The sequence below is a fragment of the Amphiura filiformis genome, chromosome 7, assembly GCF_039555335.1.
Source record: "Amphiura filiformis chromosome 7, Afil_fr2py, whole genome shotgun sequence".
NCBI classification, from domain to species: Eukaryota; Metazoa; Echinodermata; class Ophiuroidea; order Amphilepidida; family Amphiuridae; genus Amphiura; species Amphiura filiformis.
In genome coordinates, this window is record NC_092634.1 from 41,825,224 (window position 1) to 41,848,464 (window position 23,241).

The following is a 23,241-nucleotide window of genomic DNA, read 5'->3' on the forward strand; positions in this document are numbered from 1 at the left end:
TGTATCTTTTAGGTTGGCCCATAACTCGGGAATACATTTGGTCAATGTTCTCACTAAAGCACACAAACATATACAAGCAGACAATTCCATAAAGCTCAAAAACTTAAAGCCATAATGCCTGTGATTTGCTCCAGGACGATACCCTCAATTTTTCTTAAATTTCTACTTTTTGTATGATTGTAATGCTACCATGTAAACTTTAACTTTTATAATAAATCCAGAGATCTCTGGTTTTATTCAAAGTTCACCGATTGAGCGATGGCTAAGCACATCATGTGCATGTGTATCATTGAATCAGTGACGTATAAACTGTGTGCATATCACTATTCGTCTTACGCCTTGATGTATAAACTGTGTGCATATCACTATTCGTCTTACGCCTTGACGTATAAAATGTGTGCATATCGCTGTTCGTCTTACGTCTTGTCTTGTTTGTACATCCCAGCTGTGTGAAGCTCCACCAATATTCATGATACTAATACGATCGGCAAGCATCATAGGCGCTGGAATGAAATGGCAATATTCTTCATTTTGCCTCCTTTGTTTACCTCCATGTAATCAGTGAAAATGAACATTTAAAAATGAACATTTAAAAATAGGAATCTATTTTTTATGCAAATCACAAATCTACAAGTTTGCTCCTTTAAAAACAGTAAACATCTTTGGTAATTGGTTCCAAGCTGCTCCATGTACCAGTATACAGGCAGACTACCATGGCTACAGCACAAATGTTAAGGGAAGTTCATCTGACTTATCTTGTCTATACTCATACAATTATGCAGGACTTAGCAGGTGTATATACAAGGTGTCCCACAAAAAACTGAAGTAGTTTGAAAAGAAAAAGAAAAGGCATTACCAACGGCAGCACCACGAGGTGCATGTGGGGGGGGGGAATTCCCCAGTAAGAACTCTTTCCCCAGTTGCCCCCAGTAAAAACCAAAATTATGAAACTTTTCACTTTCTGCTGCAATTTTGCGCAAAATTTGTTGATTTTGCCCCCCCCCTTTCCCCCAATGGCCCCCGCCTAAATATATATATTGTATTTTTGAAAATAGCAAATTATTATTATTGTTCTACTATATTAATTTAACTAGTGTACCACTTGAAAATGTGTAACATTTGTAAGGAAACGGGAAGAAAACACATTGAACCAGGAGGGAGGTTCAGATGCTCCTCCTATGCTACTAGTGTATGTGAGGTACCTCCATATGTCGAAGCACTTATGAGAGGATTTCGTGATCCTAGCATCCTCTTTTTATGACATTTGTCAGTAGATATCCACCAAAAAACTTTATTGCCAAAATTTCAGTTGATTCTGATTTTGTGTTTGTGAGGTATGCATCTTTATGTGTATTAGGCCTACACTGCTCCATAGGCCACTGTTGTAATTTCGTTCTGGTATACCAGAACAAAATTCAAATTTGACGATATTTTTGCTAAGCGAATTAATCTGCAAGAAATATTTGGTACATAAACATTATGTAGCCAAAGGTTTACAGTGGTATAAAAATCTCAACTTTTTTTGTGAAAAGTGGGGGGATGAGGCTGTGGATCACAAAATGCCCTTTTAAGGTTGCTCCGTCTAAATATAAATGGGGCCATTTTTCACAACCAATCCCTAGACATGTTTTGCTTTCACAGGAAATCCTTAAATATGGACCCTTGTTTTGAAAAATCAACCAAAAATGGGATCCTAGCATCCTCTTTTTATGACATTTGTCAGTAGATATCCACCAAAAAACTTTATTGCCAAAATTTCAGTTGATTCTGATTTTGTGTTTGTGAGGTATGCATCTTTATGTGTATTAGGCCTACACTGCTCCATAGGCCACTGTTGTAATTTCGTTCTGGTATACCAGAACAAAATTCAAATTTGACGATATTTTTGCTAAGCGAATTAATCTGCAAGAAATATTTGGTACATAAACATTATGTAGCCAAAGGTTTACAGTGGTATAAAAATCTCAACTTTTTTTGTGAAAAGTGGGGGGATGAGGCTGTGGATCACAAAATGCCCTTTTAAGGTTGCTCCGTCTAAATATAAATGGGGCCATTTTTCACAACCAATCCCTAGACATGTTTTGCTTTCACAGGAAATCCTTAAATATGGACCCTTGTTTTGAAAAATCAACCAAAAATGGGATCCTAGCATCCTCTTTTTATGACATTTGTCAGTAGATATCCACCAAAAAACTTTATTGCCAAAATTTCAGTTGATTCTGATTTTGTGTTTGTGAGGTATGCATCTTTATGTGTATTAGGCCTACACTGCTCCATAGGCCACTGTTGTAATTTCGTTCTGGTATACCAGAACGAAATTCAAATTTGACGATATTTTTGCTAAGCGAATTAATCTGCAAGAAATATTTGGTACATAAACATTATGTAGCCAAAGGTTTACAGTGGTATAAAAATCTCAACTTTTTTGTGAAAAGTGGGGGATGAGGCTGTGGATCACGAAAATGCCCTTTTAAGGTTGCTCGTCTAAATATAAATGGGGCCATTTTTCACAACCAATCCCTAGACATGTTTTGCTTTCACAGGAAATCCTTAAATATGGACCCTTGTTTTGAAAAATCAACCAAAAATGGGATAGTTTATACAAAAAAAAATTAGATATGGGTCGAAAATTGCCTTAAAGCCATATTATAACATTTGCTGTGGAGAACGCCCTCAAAAAAATGTTAAATTCTGGTTTTTACACGATTGTAATGAACTTTAGTCAATAAAGCTACTCTGCAAAAATTAAGACTTTAGGTGCTGTAGTTTTGTCAAAATCCGAGATTTTGAATACAACGATGGAACCGGCGTTTTATTATTACGATGGAAATATTAGTTGAACATGTATGCACAGTACGTACACTGCTGTATGGGATACACATACACACACACCCCCGAGGATCGTATCAGTATTACAACCGGGAGTAACATGCATGGGCGCTGGTAGTAAATTTTCTATGCTTTATCTCACTTATTCGGCTCAAAATTAAAAGGGGACATACCTGACAGTAAAAGCTAACATTTTATGGAAAATAAATACTACTACAGAAATGTTATAATATGGCTTTAATTCTAGAGACAACTTTTGTCGTATTTCTACATCAAAGATAAGTATTTAGCTTAGGGCAGAAGTTGAAAACAAATGAGATTTTGCAGAGTAAATTATTTTTAAGACACTTTGTACACTTACAGTTAGCAGGTGCATGATAGAGGAAGGATATACTATGTGTTATCAGACAGTGGCTGGACTTAACTTGCCAGATCATGAAAACAGGCCTGTTAATCTTTGAACAGCATTTTTGAAAGAATTCAAATCATTAAATATTTTATTGATATCCAACTTCGAGAAATTTGCACCAAAAATTGTCAAAAATGCTGAATTTTCAAAAAAATCATAAAAAAGCCAGATTTTCACCCAAATTTCAAATATTTTTGGTGAAGTTGGTCAAAATTTAAAAAAACAAAAACGGTCCCTAGATATTTTTGTCTAGTTTTTAAAATTGATAATAAAAACAAATTGGCCCAAGAATTTTAACGAAAAAAAAGTGGGCCAAAAAAACATTTTTGGGGATTTTGGGCCAAAAATGAGCATTTTGGCCCAAATTTGACCTCACAGATGAACTTATCAAGTCTTTGCCATTCTAAATATGTATACTTTTATATACTATACACCAACAATTTAGCAGTTATGAGGCCCGAAAGTTTCCATAATTCCAAGGTTCAGACCAACCTTAAGCTAAAACTAGAGCGGTTCTCGGCTTTCGCGGTTCTCGGCATTCGCGGTTCTCGGTAGTGTGGGTTGGTCCGTATGTGACGTTTCTGTTCAGAACCTTGTGTGACCCTTCCCCCAGAAAAAAAAAAATCATCCGCCACCACTGGTTATAACAAGGGCCTTGTAAATGTAACTGGTGAGACAGAGCCTCCCATGACGTTTGTGTTTTCAGTCTAATTTCAGTTCCCTAACAGGTACAAAGTTTACGCATTATCATTAGGCCTACCAAGTATTGTATGTCCTATAATCTCTTATGTATGACATGGATCTTTACCATGATTGTGCAAGCCAAAAAAATATCATTTCAATACCCCAAACATGCGTTAAAAAAAGACCATGTTTTACACATGCAACCTCAAGTTTAGCCATATAATTTAATTTGGCCTAAACCCTCATGCACGGGCACAATCATGCCGCCACCATTGGTTATGACAAGGGCCTTTTAGGGTGCACACCAGTAAATAACCCCCACTGACTTTCTGTACAGACAGGGGCCGGAAAACAACTCAGTTCTTAAAACTTCCCCTTTCTGCAAGCAGAAGGTCAGATGACGACATCCATTGTAAAATTAATATATATGGATTTCAGGATTTGTTTTCCAGAAATATTGTAAAAAGTTCATCCTATAACCCATACAGCTAACGCCACCTCACAAACAGCTTGGTGTTTCTGAAATGTAACACATTTTGAAAGTCGTCATAAAAAGTCGGATCCTGCTAAATTTACACAGACAATCTAATTTACAGGCCTAAATGAGGATTTAATATGAATCAGGGCCTAATAGTTGCCTTTTAAGCCTTTTCTAATGTATTACATTAAGTCATATTGCACATTTCCTCGTTTCAAATACTGTTTTTTTTCCTTCCAGGGTGTAGCTAGACTTCTCCGTACTCCACTTGCCAATTGTGCTTCTGGCTATTGCATTTAAGCTTAAAACTCTGATTATTATTTGTGCACAATTGATAGATTTTCACATCTAATCTTTTCAGTCACTGTACTCCCTCTGTTTGTTAGCTTCCCAAGTGGACTACTGACTTTGGATTATGGATAACATTTTTAACACGGGATTCTATGGAGAGTTAGGCCAATTTCTGGCCTAACTAAAATTGGTCATGATGTAATGCATCTTTAAATGAATCTGGCTTGTGATTGGTCCCCCAGATATCGTTATTGATTGAACAAATTCATCAGGATCGGTAGAGTAAACTAGTAAACCAGAGTTCGTAGTATCTGATCCAAGAAAATGCACTTTCTGTGTACGTTTCAACAACCACTGTTGTCTTTGTCAACACTTGATGAGGAGTGACTGCAATGTACTGACAACCAACGCTAGAGGGATATGTAAAATCAGGCGGTTTTGGGCGATTTTAGCCATTAAGCCCCCCCCCCCCCCCGCATAAATCTGAAAGCCCCTCTGAGCCCCCCTCCTGGAGACGCCATTGCAAAATCAATGGAGAGAAACTATACTACCTTGTTTCTTAATAAAATGTAACGGGTACATCAGGCAACTATGAGAGCCAAAAAGGCCTCAAATTGAGCAAAGAAAGACATTAATTTTCACGTGCATTTCAACCAAGATGCTTCATTAGTGGTGTTCGCCCTTAATGTCATATTATCATGACCGTTTTATTTTGTTTTATGTTAAGGGCTGGGGTATGAACGTTTGGACAGTATTTATTGTGGGACATTAGAGCACATCAGACATATCGAATTGCATTCTGAATACTAAGAATGTCCTGATATCAAATAATTTTGATTTTTGAAATTGCAATGTAATACACATTTTATGACAAATCATTAAAATTGATATTTTTGATATATAACAGTCCTCGAAGTAAATTTTATAAATTTAATGATACATTCTTTAAGTATATGTAGCTGGGAGGAAGGCCGACGATCAATTGAAAATTTTGACCTTTCAGTATTGAAGATATGGATTTTTCCCAAAACAAAAAAAAACCAAAAAATAGGTCTTTTGGGGAAATAAAATCCATTTCTTCAATATGAAAGGTCAAAATTTTCAATTGATCATCGGCTTTTCCTCCCAGCTACATACACTTTAAGAATATGTCATTAGATTTATACAATTTACTTCGAGGACTGTTATATATCAAAAATTTGAAAAATATCAAATTTTAATAATTTGTAATAAAATTTGCATTATATCGTGAATTTCAAAAAATGAAAATTATTTGATATGAGAAAGACATTCTTCGTATTCAGAATGCAATTCGATATGTCTGATGTGCTCTCATTTCCCACAAAAATACTGTCGAAACGCTCAAAACGCTCATTCCAGATCCCTTAAGTATATGTCATATTACATGTTTCACATTTGTACGATTTTAAATAATTCTTTATCATGTTTATAGGACATGCTCTGTTATATTTTTATATCCTCTTTTCATTCTTGAAAAGATAGATCATGCTTTTATTTCACCCATTGTGTATTTCTTTATTAATTTGTGTTTATATGGCGATTTCAAGTGGGATAATAACTCCTGGATGACGTAAGCATAATGTTGATAGATTTAAATATCATTATAAATAGGCACTTAATAATAATGATATTGAAATAAATTGATAAATAGATAAATTAATAGATAAATAAATAAAAGATATATAAGCCTAGATAAATAATAAATAAATGATAAACTAGGAGTAAATTGCAAACATTAATTATCTTAGAGCAAATGAGCATTTAATAAGTTTTTGCGACAAATATTTTACCCCTTCTTGTACGTTTTATCATTATTTTATCTTTTACTAATTCTTTTTTGGGACATGCTCGCTTATTTATTTTTTATGTGTTCCTCTTATCATTTGTGAAGTATTTCTTTATTTTTGTTTTAGTACAAGTGATCACTGAGTATGTTTAACTGTGGAAATATCTGTAGATAAGGTGTTTTTTATTTCACCCTTGAGTATTATGTATAAGTGTATCAACATACATTTCACATGTCATGATTTTTCATTGTTTTATTTTAAAGCAATTCTTTATTGGGGTGCATGCTCTCTGCTGGTTGTTTTTTTCATCATTTTTTCATGTTCCTCTTATCATTATTGACAAGATAGCACCTGCTGTACGCTGTTTATTTATTTCGCCCTAAATTATTTCTTTACTTTTGTTTTAGATTTTGAAGTTGATATCATGATATCACACGCTATGTTTTATACCAACCGCATTGTCTGTTTAAAGACAGTTCTTGTTTTAAATCCTGAATACAATGTCAACATTCAGTTCGTTCACCTCACAATACGGTGCGATGTTATATAACTGTATATATTGCAGGGTTGCCAAACCCGCGATGTAATAGGCCTAGGTCAATAGGATGAGTTTTGAAGATTTTCCTCGCGACAATTTCCTGTCCTATAGACACCAATTGATGGTTAAGAAAAATATTGCATGACTTCTCAACATTGGCTTACGCAGCTTCTGGTAGTTTTTTATCTCATAGAAACCAACGGTTGATAAAAAAAATATTGGGCGACTTTTCAATGATTTGACCCGCGGTTTGCCCTCATTTGTTTGGCAACCGTGGTCTGTGTTAAGTGAATATATTTCGGTAAGAAAACAATTATCATAGACCATGTAGACAGAACGGACAATAGTCATAGGCGCTCTCCTCCATTTTTAGAAATATACTTTTACACACACCCAGTGGGCACACCCGACGTTGAAATCACGTTGAAATCAGGTTGACGTTTCGACGCTGAAATCGCGTTGTATTTGCCAATCGACTCTCACCTGATTTCAACCCGATTTCAACGTTGATTCAACGTCGAAATTTCAACCTAATTTCAACCTGAATCCCACGTTGTATTGACGTCGAAATTTCAACCTAATTTCAACCTGAATTCAATCCGATTTTAACCTGATATTTATTTAAATAATTATAATTATTATAGGCCTATAGTAATATATCTATACGCACCCGTGTAGAACCTCACCGCTGTGGTCCGCTCTGGGAGAATATTATCATGAATTCATGATTATAGGCTAGGCCTGGTATCGCCCCTGGGTAACTGGTATCGCCGTCGTTGTCGGTGCAGAGGGCGGTGCAGTCGGCACACATACGCTGCATGCAACCGGGTGTGGAGTCGTGGTGAGCCGCGCGCAGTGGTCACGCCGTCGTTGTCGGTGCAGAGGGACGGTACAGTCGGCATCCATACGCGGGATGCAACCGGGTGTGGAGTCGTGGTGAGCTGCGCAGTGGTCACGCCTCGTTGTCGGTGCAGAGGGCTGGTGCAGTCGGCATCCATACGCGGGAGTCAACCGGGTATGGAGTCGGAGGGCCGTGACATCACAATCACATTTTTGACCAAAAATCACAATTTTGACCAAAAATCACATTTTTGACCAAAAATCACATTTTTGACCAAAAATCACATTTTTGACCAAAAGTCACATTTTGACCAAAAATGACCAAAAATCACATTTTTGACTGAAAATCACATTTTGGACCAAAAATCATATTTTTGACTAAAAATAACATTTTTGACCAAAAATCACTTTTTTGACCAAAAATTACATTTTTGACTAAAAATTACATTTTGACCAAGATTCACATTTTTGACCATAAATCACATTTTTGACCCCTGACCAAAATAACATATTTTGAAATAAAAACACATTTTTGACAAAAATCACATTTATGACCAAAAATCACATTATTACCTAAAACACATTTTGTCAAAAATCTAATTTTTGACCAAAAATCACATTTTTGTTTCAAGATGGCCACCACTGAGTAAACATGCAACTTTTTGGAATCTTCTTGGTATCCGATTTTGCTAATTTCTCACCTTTTCATATCAGTTTATCGTAATAGCCTCAATTTGATGATTTGACCTATTTTTACCCTTCAAATCCTAAATAGCTTTCCATAGATTTTAGGTGCAAAGTAAGCGTCGCGTTTTAGGCCATAAGTCGAGTTACCTTGAACTTTGACATTTATATATCATCATCATATCAATTTTTCAACGCCGTCAGAGAGCCTTCAAGTTGAGTTGCCAAGCAAACACAAAACGCTTTACAGATAACGTGTTATTGTCGGTTTATATAAAGGTATAAAAACGCTTTAATAACGCTCTAAAAACACTTTTGAAAAATAGATGCACGATTTTAACATAATGTTATTAAAGAGTTGACAAAGCATTTTGTTTACCTTTATAATGCGAGTAATACAGCAATAAAGACTAAACAATTCTGGTTTATTTTTTCAAGATGTGCCGCCATTTTTAAAATGGCCGCTGCCTTAACAACTGCCTGAAAACAACAACAACAAACACATGTACATATACAGGACACCTCTTTCACCTATTATTGGTATAAAATCAACCAGAAATATTATAGTGCTCTAGCTGTAGAACAATTATTTTGGATATGAGGTAATCCATTATTTTTTTCAAGATGGTATAGCTAATTTCATAGTGGCTGCCGCCTTTATTTTTAGCTGGAAAACGCAAAAAAAAAAAACTGCATATTTATGTTCTAAAGATTCAAAACAATTTTTGAATAATTAAAAATATGGGTTAAAAAGGATCAAAAATTGGGATATTTTAAGGTCCTTATTCAAAAAAAATTCTGTCTTTAGAACATAGATATGCGATTTCAATAGATTTTGAAATTCAGTGTAAGTTGTTATGATTTCATATTATAAAACATATTATCATACACATCGAAAATCCAAAATAAAATCAGCTCCGTCCTTTTGATTTTCAAGTTACTTTACATGTGTCATACTTTGATACAATTTGTATCAAAACGCATCCTAAACACTTATACCCCGTCTTCAACACTCTAAATGCTAACGTTTAGCTATTTAAGCGACATGTTTAGATAAGTAACAACATCATAGGACTTCTTCTGATGACGATGTGTGTCACACATCGACAATTCAAGGTTACTTGGATATTTGTGCTGAAAGTCAATTTAAACTTTTAGAAATTAGATATGTAAGCTTTTTATTTTTGATGTTTAGGAGTTGGTGTTGCCAAAAATACCAATCGTTTCGTGAAAATGTGGAAAACAATATTTTCTTTTATTCCTAAGCACTTTAATGAGGCTCCGCAATCATAATATCATGCCTTATAAATGTTAGAAAGATAATAATCAAGCCCGAATCACATGGTCGCCATGAGTTTGTTTTAGATAAAACCACGTGATTCGTTCTTGATAATTATTTTTCTTACATAGGGCATATTGTTGTGATAGGCGGAGCCTTCCTTTAAAAAGTGTGTATTTGTTTAAAAAGTGTTACGAGCTGGACATTTAGAACCTAAACACATTAGATTTGTGATGGTTCTCAAAAGAACTCGTTAATTTTCAAGAAGTATTTTATGTTAAAGTGTGAGGGTTATCCATAGGCCTATGTACTAGGAGGACACTTTAGAACTTGACCCTTTGGAACCTTTAAGAATGTACTGGATGCAACGTGCCCATTATACTTAACTAGATTTCATGTTCTCGGTCGGGCGCTTCTCGTGATAGGCCTATTTCTAATTACCCAAACCCGTTACCCATATACCTGCCCTGACTTTTTAAACTACTATGAAATGCATCTCTCAATGATCAAGACCCAACTTTACACAACTTAATCAACTCTGTTTGTTTTTATAGGTGTGATGCTTACTTCGGTAGTTCGGTAGGCCTATACCCATAATCTGGAAACCCATCATTCGCCTCTTCCAAGCCCTGCCCTGTTACCACATTTAGAGAAACCGAAATTAGTATCTGGACGTGGATATACCCAGCAAACACAAAAACTTTTTAAAATGTTTTAAATAAGTTATATTTTGGCTTTTGGTTTAAGTGAAAACGCTTTTAATAACATTAAAATGTCGGGTTATATAAAGGTCATGATAACGTTTAAAACGTTTTGTATGAAAACACACTACAACAATATTTTTGTCAATACTTAAATAACATTATGTTAAAATATTTGAACCCAGCAAACACAGAAATGTTCTTGTGGAAAAAAAACACATTTTAATAACATTTAAATGTCGGGTTACATGAAGGTCATAAAAACGTTTGAAAACGTTATTGCAAATATTTTGGGGAAAATTTTTGTATCAAGTTTTCAAGAATGTTTTTGGAATGTTATCAAAACGTTTTTATACCCTTTATATAACCCGACATTTAGGCCCTACACGCTTTCTGTAAAACATTTTTGTTTGCTGAGCAGTAGATTATCAAAAAATTTTTAAGGTTATGAAACCGCTTTTATACTCTTAATATTCCTTTTATATAACCCGACATTTAAACGTTTTCTGACAACCTTTTGCGAATGATGTCGAAAACGTTTAAATGCTGGGTAGGGCGTTACTAAAGTAATGAAATCAATCGCGAGAAACGTGAACGCAAAAAACGGTTCATATGCCTTCCGGAAATAGTCATGTTCTGCTGAAATAGGCCTATAATTATTGGTCCGATGAGATGCACGTGTTTGGTGTGTGCACGTGTTCGGTATTGAAATATGCAGGGCTGTCAACTCTCACGCATTGGCCGTGAGTCGCACGCATTGGGGCACTTTCTCACGGTCTCACGCCAAGGTAGTATAATCTCACGCCTAGGTAGTAAATCTCACGCAAAATGAGTAAAATCTCACGCGTCGTCATGAATAATTTGTTACTCCTACCGCACCCCACTGTCTCGAGCGCCGTGGCTCAAATAATCATGGTAGAAAATGATCATTGGAGTCGGCAAATCACGGTACGCCTCTGTCTCACGCCAAGCAATTCCAAAAAGTTGACAGCCCTGAATATGTGTTGAAAATAAGGCCTATACTTATTGGTCCGATGAGATGCACCTGTTAGTCACACTGCTTTTCCGATGCGCGTACTGTACTCCGCGCACACTCCCGTTGATACTCCGCGATAGCGCACATAGACATGGGATAGCGCATCATGAAAGCACGCGATAGTGCATTGCATGAACGCGAACCGCGCTGACGCTAACGCGATAGCGAAAGCGGACAGAGGGACGGACGGACGGACGGACACGCCGTAATTAGTATTAAGATGAAGTAAAAATCCTGAGTAAAAATGTCAAGTTTTTCTTCTTTTCACGTTATAACTAACTTAAAACTTCTGATACCATGTAAGGTATCTTTAACATAATTATGGTTTCTAAGTCCTGACTTTTGATACACTAACATATAACTAAACTGGAAATTGTTGATAGATTATATAACTGAATACTTCTATTTTTCTCATGGAAGAACTTCACAGAACTTTCTTAGACTGATATACAGATAGTGTGATCAATAGCTTTGGAATTGTTCTGCGTTTGCTTCTGCTTCTGCTTTGATACTCCTCAACGCTACATTTGTAACCAGACGAGGAGAAATCTGGAACCTAGAGTTAATGAGTGTATTTTTGAAGTACAGTCAACAGTACCGGGGTGATCCCCTGCAATCCACCCTTCAATGTATTTAAAGGATCCTTGTGCTCAGTTTTAGCTGAAGGAGATAAGCATCAAAACGTCAACCCTACCAGTAGGCTTATATCGCATTGATGTCATCAATACCAATATTACTTGAAGAAAATCTAGACCAGAATCTGTATTTGCTTGCTTAGTTGTTCAACTTGTTTCTTTCTATGTCAAGACACATATCAAGGCAATAACAGCTGTTATCATGAAGCTGATGGGTTTGCACATTTTTGACCAAAAATCACATTTTTGACCAAAACACTTTTTGAAGTTGGTCCGTTTCACAGTTCCTGGAATGTGAGGCGTAAGTACATTCCATCTGCGGGCTATATGGAATGAATGATGACTAACAACTTGAGTTAGATCTGATGTACGTGGCAGCAACTGCTTTACGATGGACCCAAAGGCAGAATTTGAAGGAGGGTCGATCTGTGATGTGAATGACCCGCCTCTGGACTGTATCTAGCTTTATTCAGTGTCGGAGTTATTCCATGTCATGCCGTGTCAGTTTACTCCATCTTTGATTTGACCATGCTCTTGTATTAAAATTATGGCTCTCTCAATTGGAATTGGCCAGTTCATCCAAAATCTTTGGCTGCATCTAAACTTTTTTTTTTGATGCTTTATACATTGTACATTGTCATGGACTATAGTCTATTGCATGGCCAATCTTGTTTTGATTCCATTGTCACGTGGCACAACAACACGTCAGCTGTAACGACAAAAATAACAATTTCGGGATTATCATTTGAAAATACATTTCCATAATTTACACATACAGAAACATTATATTTGACATAGACATGCAGTACGATTAATATGCTTAGCCTTAATGTAAGATAGTTACTCCTGACTGTTTAGGGTCATTCTGCTGAACAATTCTTAGGGCCATTATTCGGACCAAAAAGAGGGAAATTGTAAAGTATTTTTGCTCTAGTTTCTTTTGATTTGATTTGATTTGATTTGATTTGATTTGTTCGGGTTTTGACAACCCTGGATAACCCAAGAAAGCCTCTATTGAAGCTTATTTCCATTGGGGTCCATTTGAACACCGGGACGGGTTAGGAACAGTCAGGGGTTAACACCCTACTCTTTTCAAACTGGCTGCGAGATACATGTACAGGTATGGCTCTCTGTACACGGGACCGACGGCGTAATGTCCCCTCCGAATGACGCAGTACTTTCATGACTCATTTACCCAATTCTAAATGAACCATGGGGAGGCGGAAGTCTGAATTTAATCTACAGAAGTTGCCAATTAATTTCAGACTTTTTATTTCCAAGTCAATATCCCAGCAAATCGCCACCGCCGGGAATCGAACCCGGGACCTCATGCACTAAAGGCAAGTACCCTAACCATTGCGCCACGCTCTCCCTTAACATGTTTAAACTAGAGCGATTACTGTACCATAGCTGAACAATGGGGCTTTGGCAGTATATTGTGGTACATGTATATATCAACCCTTTATGACCCCTTAATGACCTTAAATGAATTTATATTTATATTTTTTGGCATATAGCATGAGATTATATTTTATATTTATAAAAATATTTTAAACATGTTTAGAATGTCATAAGGATCATTGCATTTAAATATCAGCTCAATTGGAGTATTTTTGAAAACATGACCTTTGACCCCCTTTATGACCTTAAATGAATATTAAATTATTTTAAACATGTTTAGAATGTCAGAATGATCATTGCATTTAAATTTCAGCTCAATTGGAGCATTTTCGGTTCAAATGACCTTTTTTGACCCATGTGACTCCTTTATGACCTCTGATGTTAGGAAATATTTTTATTATATTCTTTACTCCTTCCTCTTTCATTTGACATCACTGGGGGTTCATGATTTGATTCATACCTTCGTGGCATTTAAAGTTATGTCCATTTCAGACCAAAAGGTTAGTTAGTAACCGAGTAACATACACTGTTATAGGCTGATACCATTTCATGGTTCAGCAAAAAGCAAAAACAAAAACTGAGTTCGCTGAGCTGATTTAGGCTTTATACATTGAATGGTAAGACAGACTAATCGAAGAAAAATTCCAAACGTCTTTAGTTTCGGAACCGGGGTGCAAGAAAGAAAGAAAAATTTATTTATTTATTTATTTATTTAAACTTTCTTTACCCAGGGTAGCTCCTTCAATGTCAAGCACTGATTTCCAAGGAGGCCCTGCATTTACAATGTGAACAAGAAGCATATATATATATACAGTAATAAATCAGAAAATACATAATTATAAATGGCACATGAAATTGTGAACAATTGGGAAAACATGTAAATTCAGATAAAAGACATATTACACTGGTTTTATCAAAAACAACTGCTTAAATTGAGCAATACTCATTTCTTTAAAATTACATCTACTATCATTTGGAAGGCTATTCCACAATTTAGTAGCACGTGAATGAAAAGTTCTTTTACCTGCATTAATATTATATGGTGGTTCAAAAAGAGCAAAGTTGGTTTGACTCCTGGTTCCTTTAGAGTGCATATCATGCATAAAAGTGAACTGACAGGAAAGGTAACCAGGAGCCATTCCTTTCAGGCATTTGAAGGTCAGTGTTGCCATATAGTTGAACCACCTATCATTTAATTTATTCCAATGAAGAGTACTCATCATGTCATCAATTGGTGTTCTGATATCCGCAGAAAGAATCATGCGCGCAAGCCTATTGTGAAGAATTTGGAGGGAGTTGGAGAGCTCAACAGAACAGTTAGACCAAACAGTATTACAATAATCAAAATTAGGCATAACAATTGCATTAGCAAGCATGATGAGGGTATCTTTTGGAATATAAGGTTTGACACGTTTAATTACACCACATCGCTTAGAAATACAGGAAGACATTGCATTAATATGATCAGACCAAGCCATGGTAGGATCAAATGTAACACCAAGATACTTAAATACATCTACACGCTCAATAGTATCATTATTGTAATATAAACTAACATCTGTAAAGTTTTTTAATACTCTGCTAGTGCCAAACACCATGAACTTAGTTTTCTGAATGTTTAATGTAAGATTATTATTCTTGAACCAGTCAACAATTTTAGATAAATTACATTGAAGCTTTGATTGAAGAGTAGAAGAGTCATTAGCAGTACATAGTAATGTGGTGTCATCGGCATACATAGTACATTTACAATCAACACTATTAGAAAGACTATTAACAAATATTATAAAAAGAAGCGGGCCTAAAATAGAGCCTTGAGGAATGCCAATATTAATGTTCTTAAAATCAGATAATGTAGTATTAATGTTAACAGCTTGAGCTCTATTACCAAGATAAGATTCAAACCACTCAAGTGTTGTACCTTTAATACCATAGTTGCTAAGTTTTTCAATTAAAAGAGAATGGTTAACACAATCAAAAGCCTTTTTGAGATCAAGAAATATTGCACCAGTGGCTTGTCCATTATCCATGTTTTTAAAATGAAATCTTGAACATCATTCAGGGTAGTTGCTGTTGAGTGATTGCTACGGAAACCAGACTGGTTCTCTGACAGAATACCCATAGAAGTTAAATAAGAATATAATTGATTATGAACAGCTCTTTCAATAATTTTGGAAATGAGAGGCAGGACAGAAATAGGCCTGTAATTTCCAACATCCAATTTATCACCTGCCTTAAAAATTGGGGTGACTTTAGCCAACTTCCAGTCTGTTGGATAAACAGATGTATTTAAAGAAAGATTACAAATATATGCTATAGAATGACAAATGTATGGTGCAGCTAGCTTCAACATCTTGACACTAAAATCATCCATACCAGGTGACTTATTGTTTGGAATGTCGCAAATATGCTTATATACAAACTCTGGGGTAATATAACTAAACTTAAAAGTACTAGTACATGTATTAAAACTGTTGCTACCAACATTTACATCATCAAAATCTTTAGCAAGTGTAGCCCCTATTGAGGTAAAATAATCATTGAATACATTGGCAGTTTCTTTAAGAGAAGATGTCAACATACCATCATTATCACTCTTCACAGTTTTGATTGTTGAAGAAGATTTTGAAGGCAATAATTTCTTAATTGTAGACCAGAGCTTTTTAGAGTTACCTACATTACTTGTGATGGAATCAGTATAAAATTTCTTTTTCAGAGTGTAACGCAAGTTATTTGCTTTATTACGATACATTTTTGCCATTTGCCAATCATGCGAATCATTTGTCTTATGAGCCTTACCATAATAGAAATCGCGATCTTTACAAACAGACAGAAATTCACTGGTGATCCATTCAGGTTGAGAACCTTTTATGCGCTTCTCTCTGATAGGTGCATGGATATTACAGGCATCATTAAACATTGATTTCCATGTGTCTAAGGCTATATTTACATCATTAATACTTTGTACACAGTTCCAATTAGTCTTACTGATTGTATTCACAAACTCTTGTTCATTAAAATTCCTATAGGATCTGGTTTTAGTAATTTTAGGAGAAGACTTAATTTGTTTCATTTTGCGAACAACATAAATAAGATTGTGGTCACTAAGTCCCAGACTATGAACACCAGATGCAATAATAGTTTCTGGTCTTGTTACAAAAGCAAGATCAATAGTTGTTTTACTCTTCTCTGTAATACGAGTGTAATCCTTAATTAGTTGAGTGAATTGTGAGTGATTTGCTAATTTAGAAACTTTCCTAGATTCAGTACCAGGCTTAGATACATCAAGATTAAAATCGCCTAAGACAATTACATTATCATACATAGAAACACAATTTTGAAACATAGCATCAATCATATCAGTGTATTCAGCTTTAGCATCTGGAACACGATAAACAGTACCAACTAAGATGGGTTTGCTGTGAGGAAGACATATTTCAACCCAAAGTGCTTCAACATCATTGATAAGAAGATTGCTTTTTTCAACAAAGGTTAAATTATCCTTAATGTAAATTACATTTCCCCATGGTTTTCATTTTTCCTGTCTATTCTACACAAATTATAACCATTAATTTCAATTTCAGAATTATCAATACCACTTGTAAGCCAAGTTTCATTGAGTGACAACAAATCAATATTATTATCATGAAGAAGAATGTCAATATACTCAACTTTGTTTTTTAAACTCTGAACATTAAGGTGAGCCATTTTCAGACCTTTGCCAAGAGCACATTTGAGATCAATAAAAGGCTCTTTACTATAAGGAAGTTCATTCCAACAAGTCCTATAGAAACATGATTGACACCAATATGGGCCATTGTTATTATAATCAGTGACACAGTTATTATGAAACATCAATGAACATTGAATACATGAAATGGTTTGATGAGATGGGATTATCTTACAAGTACACTCAGCACAAATTGTATTGTTATCACTTGAGACTTTACAATGAGATGGTTGATGGGATGAGAGGATGGTGTTGTTAACAGTGTTAGTTGTGTCACTGCAATTATTTACACTATTATTACACATATTATTATTTTCACTACATATTGGAGAAACATAATTATTAAATGCATTTGAATTACAATTACTTGGCATTTGCAGATAAATTGCACAATCAGGATTTGAAGAAGTATCAACATTGAAAACATTATTAACATCTACATTTAAATTAGTTCCTTTGTTACAAGGGTTCATGTCCATAGGTTTTATCCCACTGTCATTGATCTTCCTCTTATTTGTAGAAACACAAATAGTATTTTCTGCACTTTGTATATCAAACTTTTCTCCACAAGAATTTTGATTATTTGTTGTTGCTTGTTTATCACATGAAATGTTTACATTATTATTTACAATATTGTCACTTTTCAAGATTACTGAATCTTCACCAACAATATTTATATTGTTATCAACAGAAACTACCTTGCTCTCATAACGTTTCTGTGCATAGGAAAAAGAACTGACCAAAAACACTAGACTAGTACAATGACCTAGCACATGAGCATGACTAGACCTGTAGTCTAGGGGTTCACCTATGCTCCCAGCAGTACAATCCAAGCTAGACCTTGCTGCACGATATGACTAGTCTAGGGCTAGGCCTAGGGCCTAAGTTTGTTAATTATAAAATAAACATTTGCCACCCCCCTTAAATGCCAAAGGCCCAAAAAGTCTTCTTTTTAACCCCAAAAGTCCCCCTTTTAACCACAAAAATCTCCCTTTTAACCCCTGAAGTCCCATTTATGAAAGCGCATGCTTTCTTGGTCCAAAAATGTCCAAATCCGCCCAGTCCAAAAAGGTCCAAAATTTTGAAGAAAAAAAAGGTCCCCTTTTTCAAAAGCAGCCCCCCCCCCCCCCAAATAAATCCAGACTACGGGCCTGATTTCCCCCCGCAAATATTCCAAACTGGCATGACTGGGTCTTCTACAAAGTACAAGTCATGTCACAAGCATGTCAACTTCAAAGCACTGTTTCGTGTTTCTCGAATGGTGCATTCATGATTGTATATACAGCATGCATGTCATGTGCACATGTGCAGCAGGCATGTAATTTTTAAACTGCTCAGTAAGCTTAACTATTTTAACATATCCTGATGATACAAAATGGAAAACCAAGTTGAAATATACATCCAGCAATGTGTCCAAAGGTCAAGTAGACCTTTAAAGAAAATTTAAATGTTTACTAACCTGTTTTATTTGCAAATTTAGGCCTCAAGTTTATGTATCGTCATACGCACGCGTGCAACTCCTTTTGCTTGCTGCTGTACATTGGGCAATATCCACTCTGGAAAAGTGTTGGGCGAAAGCGATATCGCACTACTACAATTTTAATCCAAAAATATAATTTTCGAATGTCCAAACATTTATGGTGGATCTAGGAAAAACCTGTTTTTTTAAGGTCAAAATGCGAATATCCAAAAATTTGAAATTGTTTTTCAACATGTTTCAGATATAGGCCTAGGCCGACTAGCCCTGAGACAAGATGATCCAGATCCAGATCCTACATCAAGTTCAAACAAACGGACACATTCAAGGCATTTGTCATTGGCTGATGCGCCATCCGCTCGCGGCAGTGGCATAAGTTTTGCACTTTCAAGCGTGTCGTAGGCCTACTCACAAACACTTGTGCACGCGCGTGCGTACCTACAATAATTTGCAAATGCGCGTGCGTAGCCTACCTGTAAACACGCGAGAGTGTACTTGCAAACACTTGCGAATTCGCATGCGCATACCCGTAATAACTTTCGCGTACCCATAAAAACTTGCGAACTCGCATGCGCATTCGTAATAACTTTCGCGTCCATAAACACTTGCGAACGCGCATGCGTGCTCGAAAACACTTGAAAACCTCGACCGCGTAACGCAATGTCTTGTGCACGCACGCGCGTGCGTTCCCGCAATAACTTTCGAACACAAGTGCGTACCCATAAAGACTTGAACATGTAGGCCTACATGCGTATTTGCAAACACTTGCGAACGTGCATGCGTACGCATAAACACTTGAGAACGAGTGCATACACGTAAAAACTTGCGAACATGCGTGCGTACTCGCAAATACTTGGGAACGGGCATGCGTACCCGCAATAACCCGCGCACGCACGCGAGTACTCATAAACGCTTGCAAACTCGCGTGCCTACTTGCAATCTCTTGCCCGCGCGCATGCGTGCACATAAACACTTGAGCGTGCGTTTGTACTTGCAAACACTTGTGTATGCACATGTGTACTTGCAAACACTTGCGAACGCAGCGGCGCACCCGCAATAACTTGCAAACACATGTGCGTACCCATAAAGACTTGAACATGTAGGCCTACATGCGTACCCATAAAGACTTGCGCACGCGCGTGCGTATTCGCATAAACTTGTGAATGTGTGTACCGGCAATGTACGCAATCGTACCCACGAACACTTGTAAACATGAGTGCGTACTCGCAAACATTTGCGAACGCATGTGTGTACCGGCGAGTTAACACTTGTGCACGCGCGTATGCGTACCGTACCCACCCACAATATCGCACCTACTGACGCCGGCGATACCCGGCAATACCCGGGCGACATCACATAATCGGGTTAGTAAAATAGAAGATATGCGAAGTTCCAATAGGCTTATTAGGGACCACTCACAAACACTTGTGGGGGGGGGGTGACGCAAAAAAAAAAATTCATCGCGAAAGTTTTTCGCCCCCCCTTTCAGTTCTCAAAAAATTCAGGGCCGCCCTTTTTGACATGAAAATTATGAGTCAATCCCATAGAAAATCATATAAACTCAATTTTCCTGGGAAAATTTCCCCCACAAGTGTTCACAAGTGTTCACCATGTTGTAGGAATTCCCATAATTATCAACATCAGCCCGCCAATTGAGCGGCGACGGGCAGTATAGCATGCCCGTACCACCCGGTGTTTTCGGGTAAGTCATTGAGGTAGTGCACGCCAGGCGTCACTTGAAGGAAAACGGAAGTCCGGTTTAAATCGTTAGATCATGCGGCCTGGATATATAAAATGAAATGTGGGTAAAATCTCAATGCTCTCGACCTTTAAACATGTTAATATACTAGGCATAGGCATATTTCGTCCTAATAGGCCTAATATTTTATGTAAGGTCATTAAGTTGTGCATTGAAACATTGGTTGAAATCAGGTTGAAATTTCAACGTTGTATCAACGTTGAAGTTTCAACCTGATTTCAACCTCCTTAATTTTGCATTGAAAGTTGAGTTCAAACATGGTTGAAATCAGGTTGAAATTTCAACGCGTTGTATCGACGTTGAAATTTCAACCTGATTTCAACCAATCTCTAGGTTGAAATCGGGTTGAAATCAGGTTAGGTTAGATTTCGACGTTGTATCAACGTTGATACAACGTCGAAATCCTAACCTGTGCCCACTGGGACACACTACATTTATAATTAAAATGATCAGCCTTAAAGTTTTACCTTTTAGTGGGTTAAGCCAAACCTAAGTGGATGAAATATAAATCAACACTTCTGGCACTGATTGGTTTCCGTAGTTGTTATATGGAATACGAGCTGTCTGTAGCTACAAAATTGTCTGCAAATCGGCTTTTGCCGGGCCTCTCTTTTCGGCGTTTTCTCATTAAATTAGGGTCCCGTTCAAATAAAAAATAAACTGGTGTCTAGATGTAATCACAGTTAACACACCAGGAAAATTATAGAATATACAACAACCTAGTTACACCTGTAGACCGCGAACAAACATGCACCTGGCCCGACCTGGCCGTATCACTTAGTGTTTTCCCTACGGATACCCTTAAGGGTCACACAATTAAGAACATTCATGCCAAAGTAGCACAATTTAAGCCAATTCTTGAAAATTGTGGATCTGCCTCTGAAAACCTGCCCATCACTCTTTATCAGGACTATATTTAGGGAAGGTTTAGGGAAAGATTATGTTAATGGTTGAGATGTGCTCTTTCCAACTAATGCTACCGTCAATTGCAAGCCCGGCTACCAGGGACCCGGGCACTGTAGACACAATACCCGGGACTGTCACCCTGAAATTACCAGAAAGTACGTCCCCGGTACCCGGGACTGTACCCGGGATGTACAATCAGTCGTCCCGGTAGCGGGGCCATGAAAATACTTAAATTTTGGATTTGCTGATTAAAAACATTGAAAATTAATACAGCACTTTGAAACCCGGATGGCATGGGTGGGGACAGTACCGGGGGTTTCAACCACAATTTGTGCCCCGGTACCCGGGACAATACCCGGGGCATAGCGGGGATTATTACAATAGCCTTTGGTAATCTCCCGCGCTACGTCCCCGCTGTGCCCGGTCCCTAGGGTAGCCGGGCTTGCAATTGACGGAAGCATAAATAGGAATGGTCATGCAAAATCCAGTAGTAAAAGAGGGTATATTTACTCACGTTTTTAGTGACGTTTCTATGATAATCTATTACATGTGGTTTACATTTTTAAAACGGTAAGAAACATTTATAATCAATATGGAATATTGCACATCATAAAACATCAAAACTACATAGATAATCAAATGGGGCATTATATGTTCAAAATTAATATAGATTTTTGAGCTGAATATGAATTAAGATTTGCTATATGTTGAATATAAAATAAGGTTAACTATGGTTAGGGTCAAGGCTATTTATTTAGGGGTAAGGTCATAAGCTAGTAGCGCAACTTAATTTGACATAACACATTATTTTCGAGTTAGCGAACCAACACAGTGAGCCTTCCACATAGCTAGCCGGCTTTAACTCTTTTTGTGGTCTTCTACAAATTTGTACCTAATTGAGTCCAATACAGAGGTTTTTATGTGCCCTAAGTTGTTCAAAATGACTCTATTAAACTGTCAGGGATGTTGAGGGTTTAACCCTTTACACTCTAATATCAGTTTTACAAAGCATGATCCTGTTTTCTGGATGTAATTTGTTAAATTATTTCAAGCATTGAAACTTTCTAGACTTTATAATAACATCAATTCAAAGCATGATCATAAACACAGAAACAAACACACATTTCAGAATAAGAACTAACATCCCGAAGCTTGGGATTTTGATGATAAGTTTACCTGATTTGTTTCTAGTATGTCCGTAGTCTGGATTGTTATCTATAGTATGTAGTAGCCCAGAGGCTTTTTTCTTCTTCAAACACGGAGGTCAAATGAGGACACACGATGCGAGTTGTTTTGAAATGATGCCCGAGCTGATAGGCCATTTTAAACTAAGAATATAGCTAGAAAGGTCACTATTTTCTATTCAAAAACACTTTCTTGTAGTTGCTTATGTATGCTTTTTCAAGTTATTTTGCTACAAGTAGTTATGCTTATTGTATATGACCATGAACTTGACTTTCATTAAAGTGAATTGATACACTGAAACAATAAATATTACAGAAATAGTCAATTTGACCTGGTTATATTATTTGATCAATTTTGTGTACAATTGATAATGCCAGGAGCTAAAATTGGGCGGGAAATGGAGTGAAGATGCTAACAAAATATAATAGGAAATGGCATTGATAGCCTTCAAACCAGCCTTCCCACATCATTTTTGTATGCATTTTTGAACATATTTGCACAGATCCCACATCCTCCTTACAATTTATAGGCCTATGTGACCATATCTGATCCCTTCAGATCAAAGTTGGAA

General features: G+C 36.6%; 1 long non-coding RNA gene across 1 annotated transcript; it reads right to left on the minus strand.

The window, feature by feature from the left end:
• Window positions 1-12,842: 12,842 nt before the first annotated feature.
• LOC140156373 (uncharacterized) lies at window positions 12,843-18,837 on the minus strand. Its single transcript, XR_011859540.1, has 2 exons — window positions 18,803-18,837; window positions 12,843-12,921 (listed from the first exon to the last, which is right to left on the minus strand). It is a non-coding gene; the product is annotated as an uncharacterized lncRNA (long non-coding RNA).
• Between the last annotated feature and the right edge of the window lie 4,404 nt (window positions 18,838-23,241).